This window comes from Triturus cristatus, chromosome 5_1 (genome assembly GCF_964204655.1).
Source record: "Triturus cristatus chromosome 5_1, aTriCri1.1, whole genome shotgun sequence".
Lineage (NCBI taxonomy): Eukaryota > Metazoa > Chordata > Amphibia > Caudata > Salamandridae > Triturus > Triturus cristatus.
Genome location: NC_140587.1, coordinates 359,140,571 through 359,149,938, shown reverse-complemented (window position 1 = coordinate 359,149,938; position 9,368 = coordinate 359,140,571). Strand labels below are relative to the sequence as shown.

General features: G+C 43.0%; 1 long non-coding RNA gene across 1 annotated transcript; it reads right to left on the bottom strand.

The window, feature by feature from the left end:
- Positions 1–5,519: 5,519 nt before the first annotated feature.
- LOC146830886 (uncharacterized) lies at positions 5,520–8,770 on the bottom strand. The gene is made up of 5 exons (XR_014961204.1): positions 8,731–8,770; positions 8,269–8,355; positions 7,912–8,007; positions 6,458–6,948; positions 5,520–6,362 (listed from the first exon to the last, which is right to left on the bottom strand). It is a non-coding gene; the product is annotated as an uncharacterized LOC146830886 (long non-coding RNA).
- Between the last annotated feature and the right edge of the window lie 598 nt (positions 8,771–9,368).

The following is a 9,368-nucleotide window of genomic DNA, read 5'->3' as shown; positions in this document are numbered from 1 at the left end:
GAGTTGGAATAGTAATTATTTTGGGTACATTTTCCGGCACTTTCCCTGAGTTTAGTTGGTTTTGGAGTTGGAATAGTAGGTGTTTTGAGGATTATTATCCAGCACTTACCCTGAGTTTAGTTTTGGAATAGTAATTTAGTGAGGTTTATTATACAGCACTTTCCCTGAGTTTAGTTAGTTTTGTAGTTGGAATGGTGATTTATTATGGTTTATTATCCAGAACCTTCCATGAGTTTAGTTGGTTTTAGAGTTGGAATAGTAATTTTGGGGGGTTTATTATCCAGAACGTTCCCTGAGTTTAGTTGTTTTTGGAGTTGGAATAGTAGTTTTTTTGTGGTTTATTATCCAGCACTTTCCCTGAGTTTAGTTGTTTTTGGAGTTTGAATATAAATTGTTTTGGCTTTATAATCCAACACTTTTCCTGAGTTTAGTTGGTTTTGGAGTTGGAATAGTAATTTATTATGGTTTATTATGTAGCTTTTTCCCTGAGTTGGTTTTGGAGTTAGGAATAGTACATTTTTATTGTTTATTATGTATTTTCTTAAAGAATTTATATGTACATTCATATAAAAAAGGGAGATGTATTTTTTGGGTAATGTTTTGATTTGCAAACATGTATTTTTTTTTTGTTCACAATTACATTGGGGCCGATTAGGATGGTAGCCGGAAAACCATTCTGACTGCCGTGGTAGCGGAAATTAACCGTCCGCATGTACCGCGGGAAAACCGGCGGTCAGATTAGGATGAACCTCCAGAGTAATCCAACTGAGTTGGGCAGTTCACGAAAGTCCGCCAGGAGCATGCGGAGCAGGTGAAAATCCATCCGCAGCGGTCAGATTTGATGCGGATTGACCGCACATGAAATTAGGATATGATTGTGGTGACAGCGAAACAATCAGCTGTTTCTGACCACTGCAATCGCAACTATTGATGAATGGGAGAGCCGGCGGAAGGTCTGTTTTATTCCGACAGCCGCGGTCGCTTCGGAAGAGTAATTGCGGTCGAAAGCTAACACACAACAAGGCTACCAAGTGTGGCTACTAATCTGGCTCAGTCTCAAAAAACACCTAACACACCCCAATGACACATCCCCATGGCAACCAAAAAATACAAACCCAGGTCTACCCCCACAACACATCTGACAGTAATACTCCATTTTGACCCACCCACAAAGCTAAGTATAAAACAAGTCCCTTCCCTGTCCAGAATCCTTTGCACTACTCCACAACTGAAGGGCCCAACCCCACAGCACAAAAGAGAGGCAAATCTGCACACATCACACCATCACAACCACACACACACACCACCTTCACACCTGCACCTTTAACCCATTTGCACATCACACACCATGTCACAGAAGAAAATTTCCAAATTCACTGACAATTAGTTGTCAGTGATGGTAGATGAGGTAATCAGAGTAGAACCACATTTGCTTGGAAACCTGGTCCAACAGACACCATTACCACCAAAAATCAAATGTGGGCAAGGATAGTCAACAAGGTCAATGCAGTAGGGACCATCCCGTGTACCCAGAAGGAGGTGGAATGACCTCTAGACCAAGGTGAAAGAGAGTAACAACAATACCCGTAAGCTGGCTCAGATGACTGGCGGTGGCCCTCCCATTTCACTACGAACTTTCACTGTATGGGAGGAGAATGTGTTTGCCATACTGTATCCAGAGAGTCTCACAGGAATACCTGGGGGAGTGGAGGCTGGTAAGTACCAACAAATGGCTATCATTACACCGCTATGTACTGTCTTGCACAACTACAAAGCGACACCTCCTAGACCCAAATGCACTCATGTGCACCACACTCTCCACAAACACATGTCTCACAGACCCAACATTTCTTCCCCCTGATTCACCCCAAAGGTAGGTAGCAATATTTCCATGGGGCAATATGTACAGGTAGCCAGCACTACAACTCCCATCAGGCACCCTAGTCCCAAAGCTGAGTAGGATGTAACACTCCACCCCATGCCCACAACCATGTGTCAAGCCATTCCATTACTCTCCACATACTTACAGGTAGGTAGAATTCTTAATAGGGAGGGGTATTTTAGGGTGGGAAGCCTGCACTACGACTCCCACCTGGCCCCCTTGTTCCAAAGCTCAGCAGGATGGGGCACTCACCCCCAGCCAGAAGCATGTGGCAGACATTGCATTGCTCTCCACAAACTTACAGGTAGGTAGCCATCTTAACGGGGAGCGGTGTTGGTGGGTGGGAAGACTGCACTACGACTCCCACATGCCCACTTGTCCCAAAGCTCAGCAGGATGGAACACTCCCCCAAGTCAGAAGCATGTGGCAGACATTGCATTGCTCACCTTGACCTAACAAGTAGGTAGCCATCTTAATAGGGAGGAGTGTGTGTGGGTAGGAAGCCTGTACTACAACTCCCACCAGGCCCAATTGTCCCACAGATCAGCAGGATGGAGCACTCCACCCCTCATCCACAACCATGTGGCAGAAATTGCATTGTTCACCTTCACCTAACCGGTAGATAGCCATCTTAAAAGGGAGGGGTGTTTGTGGGTGGGAAGACAGCACTACGACTCCCACCAGGCCCATTTGTCCCACTGCTCAGCAGGATGGAACACTCCACTCCACACCCACAACCATGTTTCAGCCTTTGCATTGCACCCTTCAAACTCACAGGTAGGTAGCCATCTTATGCTCTCCTGTCCCACCCCTGAACAGGATGGAACACTTCTCCATCCAAGAGCCATGTGTAGCCTATTCCCTTCCTCTGTTCCACTTCACAGGAAGGCAGCTATCCTAACAGGGAGGGGTATCTGTGGGTGGGGAGCCTGCACTACAACTCCCGCCATGCACACTTGTCCCACAGATGAGCAGGATGGAGTACTCCACCCCACACCCACAACCATGTGGCAGACATTGCATTGTTCACCTTCACCTAACAGGTAGGTAGCCATTTTAACAGGGAGGGGTGTTTGTGGGTGGGAAGCCTGCACTACAACTCCCACCAGGCCACCTTGTCCCACATCTCAGCAGGATGGTACATCCCCCACACCCAGAACCATGTGGCAGCAATTCCCCTCAACTGTGTCACAGAACAGGTAGGTAGACAGTGCATGCACTCTGACATTCCTCTCAAAAAGCATGGAGCCATATGACCACGCCAGCCCTCACATGTCACCCAACGTGGCAAAGATCCAATAGCCACTTCCAGTGTGCAGACATCTAAGCGTATGTAACTGTGACAGAAATTAAAGTTTGAACCACAAAGTCACATGTTAAAGAAATTCAGGGCACCATCATGCACAGCAATGAATGCTATGTGTAAGTTTGATGGTGGTAGAGCATGAAGGCCCAGATGAACACAAAACATGCATTGTCAGTTGGTAAAAGACAGTAAAGTACATGATATGATAAAGGTATGCATACGATTACAATGGCTAGTTCTTTGCTCAGATTTAAAGTCTTCCATGCAGAGCAAACCAAAAAGACACCTCACATAAAGTTGGTGTGCTGGAAGTCGTTAGATGACCAGTGAAGGGAGTTACCCCAATGCAGAGCAAAGGTATGGGGTAAAGCTCTCACTCTGGACCAAGTGTCTATGTCAGGGTTCTATTTATTCTTAAACTGTATTATAGCCTGGTCTATAAGTGAGAACCGATTGGACAATGACAGAAAATACTATAAATATCTCAATAATTTATTCACCATAAACAATATTAAAAACATAACATTTTAAGCCATTTCTAGCTTTAGTGGATACCATAGCAATCCTCCTTATTTAAAGTTACAATCTAAAAAAACAATTCACATGAGTCTATTAAAAAACATTTGTCGACGCAGCGTTTTGGTGATTTCTTGATGGTGGCACCTTTTTAGGACTAACAAAAAATGTTTATATAATAATCTGCATGGTGAAAGAATACTTAATTTAGGATAACATATTTGATGAGTAATTGCTTATTTTCACAGTCCAATTGTCACTAGTGACTCGCTCTTAATTAAAATACATAATCTCCCAATTCCCCCAAAAATTCGGACATTTTTTCGTACAGGCTATTCAACAGTATTAACTATTTTAATCACATTACATTTTCTGACTGACATATCATTTATTTGACACTTGGTCCCCTTTATCCCATTCAAAAGGTCTTTGTGATTTTTGATTTGCATCACAGTTCCGTTATAACATCATTAAATAAGAAATTACTATTAAAGTTCATTTCTTATTATAGGTACTCTATTGATAGTATTCTGTTGTCTACCAATTGGTTGTACATATTTAGTCATGTCTTTCCATTTGCTCTAGTTAAACCACATCATTGGGTTGCTGAGTTTGATCTCTTAACTTTGCTCTATGCTTCGACCACACGACTGAATTGCTAAGTCAGTTCTCTTAACATTGCTCTATTTTTAGTAAAAATCTCTATATATATATATAAATTTGTATTACCTTATTCGTACTGATGTTGGTATTGATGTTCTGATGTCATCAAATACGGGGATTTATGTCCACCCAGAGGCCACAGTATGGTAGCCTATTAGTAATAAAGCATAGGATACCTCATTATGTCGTATTCTCCTAGTTATAGCACAGCTTATCTTTTAATATTTAATAAATTCGTACCTTTTGGATCTAAATTTATCCGTGGTTTTATGTCCGTTAGAACCACCATACGATTTCAGTATTTGGAGTAGTCATGGGGTATAGTTTCTTTAAAAATTATGGCCAGTATTCCTTTTCTAAAGGCAGGAACAAACACATAAAAAGAGTGCAAATTCATTTTTTTCGATATTTTTCTCAATTAGTAATGCTGTCATACTCTATTGATGCTTACCCTTCTTAAACACCGGGAGAGTGACCCGTTCTGTGTAAAAGATTGCGTTGATTTTCATAGACCTGACGGCAGCGCTTTTCAATTGGCGACTTGATGCTCACAGTCTTGGGCTTTTTGCATATGCCCACACAATTTAAAATCTGTAAATGTATACAGGAACTGGGAGACAAAATGAAGAGAAGCCTGGGACCAAAGCCCTTCCCAACATCGCTAGAGTCCTTGGGGCATATGAACAAACCCAGGAACACACGGGCCAGGTTCTGGAAGAAGTGTGTGAGCTCCGCCTGCTGCTGAGGTCCATGGACACGCGTATGGGCCAAATTGTGGACCTCATGGGCCAGCTTGTGGGTGTGCTGCTGAGGGACAGTCATGAGGCCCAAAGGACAGCTCAACCCCCCTCCAGTGGTCTGCAGGATGATACTCCCATCACCTCAGCTGCGGCCACAGAGAGGGGTGAGCTGCAACAGGATGACTCCTCAGACACCACTGAGCCCGCAGCAGTGGCCCCCCCAGAAAACGCAAAAGGGGCCATCAGAGAAACACCATGGGGGGGGATCACATGGCAAAGCACCAGCCAAACGCAAGTCAAAGAGCCAGCCATGATGGCACCTCTGTTCACCTTGACATTGACTTTGTTGACTATCCTTACCCTCACTGCCATGTTGATGGCAGGTGTCTGTTGGACTGTGTCACCTCATCAATGTGGTGACTACTTTATTGTCTCGTTTACCATCACTGACAACTCATTAAAGTCACTTAGCACCCTTTTTTGTAACATCACTTGTCTGTCACAAACACTCTGTAAATAAACACTCTTTGTGTCAGCTCCATGTTTATCACAGTAAGTACAATATTGACTCAGATTCCAATGTACGAGAAGCTCTGATTGTGACGAGGCATTGAGAGGCTGAAGGCACAAGAGAACGTCATTTACTTGTTAGGTGATGGCATCACAGACAGTACACAAAACTAGTCATCAAGGTACACAAACCAGCATACATTACAATGAGAAACAATATCAACATAGATATCATGTGGCTGGTCATGACTAAACTGTGCCACAAACATCAGCCCAGAGTCAACAACAGGCAGCAGTTAAAAAGCTCCTCTAGGCCTTTTCACTACCAAAGACAGCAGACAATGGCACTGTTGTACAATGTCACAAAGGGAAGTAGCGGTTGATGAGCTGTTGGCACAGGTCGACACCTTCCTCCTCTCCACTTTCCTTCTCACTGGACATGTGTGGGCTTGCAGGGAGGGCCCTCTACTGCTCATCATCATCAAGGAGCAGGGGATCTCTTTGCCCAAGGCCTGGTTGTGCAGCATGCAGTATGTAGCTACGATCTGACACACCTTTTGGGGAGAGTAGAGTAGTGCACCTCCCCTCTTGTCCAGACACCGGACTGTAGACTTCAGAAGACCAAATGTACACTCCACCACACAATGCGTCCTCTCATGGCCATCATTGTAGCGGACATCAACCGGGGTCCTGGGATTCCTCAGCGGCCTCAGCAACCAAGGCTGGTTGGGATATGCAGAGTCACCTAGGTGTGAGATACACAGACCAAGTTTGTAATATAACTGTAGCTGAGGATAGCATGTCACACATACAGCACACTACTTGACTCTGCGTACTCACCCACAATCAACGGACGCTCCGGATGCAGATTTGCCATCAGCTGTGGTACGATGCTGATGTGCCTGTGGTGGAACCAGGCCATTATGTGTGCAGTCAATGGCACCAACAACATTAGGGATGTGGGCAAGGTCATAAAAATCACCTTTCACAGCTGCCAATTCATGTCTCCTGGGAAAATGGATGTACCAGTCCTTGTATGTCATCATAGCGGACAGGACATCACGTAGCACCATGCTGAACATTGGTTGAGCATCCCACCTACGCTGGCCACTGTGTACTGGAACGAACCAGTTGCAAAGAAATGCAAGGCCGCCATCACCTTACATGTTGGTGTCAAAGCAGTCGGATAGGTTCTGCGAGGCCTCAGATGGGGCTCCAACTGACCACATAGGTCTTGAAGGGTAGGTCGATCCAAACAAAATTTACATATGATGTCCTCATCCTCCATGTACGCCAGCAATGTGAATGGACGATGCACATTTGGTTGCCTCCTACATAAAATAAAAGGAGACACTTGTCAATTCAATTCTCCTATGAGATGTGTCCAACATCTTACGTTTTGACTGACACAGTGCCAACAATGACTGGCCTGAAACAACAGCTTACAGCACAAGTCATATGCAGAGACAGCTTGAGCTATAGTTGTACACATGTTCAGTATGCACATAGTGAGTACCCCTAAAACAGATTCAGACTATGTGAATGCAAAATGGTACATTCCGACATCTTGTGTCACCAGACCTGAGTGTAGTTGTCAGCACATGAGAAAACAAAAGATGAGAGAGGCATAATTGTAAACACAACATTCTTTCTCTAGATGGTGTTGTAGATCCTTTTATTCATTATTTCATACACAACAGCCAACGCGTTTCACCCTTGCGGGCTTCTTCAGGGCTGCAAATAACAATACAAACATAATTACAAAAAAACTATTTAAAAGTTATTTACATAAATATACACCAATATCTACCTAGACCAATATTTACTTTGATATACATGACCAAAGTCATAGTGCAAAAGTACAATATGTCAAGAAGACATCAGTGGTGCAAGAGTCAACATTTTTGTCCATTAAAATATATACATTGATAGGTTTCAAACCAACCCCACACAGAGACCTTTTTATTTTTTTTTAAATTACTTCCATGTAACAAAACAAAGAACTAACATTTTGAACATACATATTTTGGCCACCTATGATCAAGAAATGGCAAACTAGAAAAGAGCTTATCTGATGCCCCTTATGTACAGGAAACTCAAAGAAAAAGAAGTTGGATGCTGAAGTAGAGGGAAGAAAAGACCGAAAGAAGAGGAAGGATTAGAGGAAGAAATATAAGCATGTGGGCTAAATCCAGATTACTTCATTACAACACAAGAACGACAAAACACTCATTCTTTTATCATCCCAAATACCACATCTAGACCATATATTGAACAGACAATATTTTACCCACCATGTAAATGGTCCACACAACCGAAAACAAAGGATTCCACAGGGTATTAGCCCAAATCGGTTGGCGATTTCTTAAATTTATTTCTGATCAAGGGATCTGGGAAAGACAAAGCACAAGTCCCCTCAAATCTCTGCACGGGATCAAAGTGGGGCACCAGACACCCTCGTAGACTCGTGTAAAAAAAGAATTTCTTTTTATAAGAATTTTATATGAGTGCAAGTGACAAACAGCGGAATAGTACTCACTCATTGTTTATCCCTCCATAATAAAGAAAGCAGTAGCCCAACATGTCCCAATCACGAAAAACACAGACCCAGCATGCACTAGCTCATATAAAAGTCTGAATACACAGTATACCTGAGAAAGGATATTTTATAAAAATCCGTAGGCACGGTCCCAGTCAAGAACCAGGATGTATGGTGTGTTGCGCGCTCAGTCGCAGGCCTAAAGATAAAGCATGTGAGCAAAATTACAAAGGAGTAAAAAACACTATAACCCACGAGTATCTTTATAAATAATAACAATCCGAGCTGGCCCGATACACTAACAAATCTCACTACCCAAGATAGTCAGTGGAGCTTAAGAAAAATCATTTGTGACGGATGCATAGACCGGTCTAGTAATCCATCTGGCTGTTACAACGCTGCGCAATTCAACATTTAAAGAAGCCAGCCTAAACAGATCCGTCCAACTAGATATTTAGGCGCTAAACTATTAAACAATTCCATTTAGCCCAAGCACATCCATAGTGAAACATTACCCTTTTAAGCAGCCAATGAGCAATATACATAGCCCAAGCACATCCGTGATAAACATCACCTGTTTACGCGGCCATCGAGGAAACTCCTGTCACATCAAATCTACAAGTGAAAACACCATGCCAAACAGACCCGAGTTTAAATAGCCACGCTGATCATCAAAGTTAAACCAGCTGTGTTTCAAAAAAGCAAGAACGCTTAACACTAGAATGCCGACCACGGCATCCATGCTGCATTGTTTACAAAAATGAATTCTGTGAGCACTACCTTAAATGACAGATGCGCGCCAAGTCAAAAACATAAATAATACCCAAATAAAAACCAAAGTAGAAACCTGTTCAGAGATGTAAAGTCTCAGCGTGTTTGCTACATGAGAAAAGCCACAAAGGAGATTGAAGGTTATGGAAAAAAAAAAAGAAAAAGGGATGGTGGGACTCGAACCCTGCGGATGTATATGCCTAATCAATCGTACTCAGTGCGCTATGATATCTGAGCCTGTTGAAACACTTGTCACTCCTTTCGTATTTAACTCCAAGTACAGCCAATTGTAAACTAAAAACCATTCTTGAATCTGTGTCTTTATAATTATTATTTTTAAATGGAGGGATGGAGGAACTCGAACCCTGCAGATGCACATACTTAATCAATCCCACTCAATGCGCTGTGCTATCCGAGCCCATTGATATAGCTGTCACTACT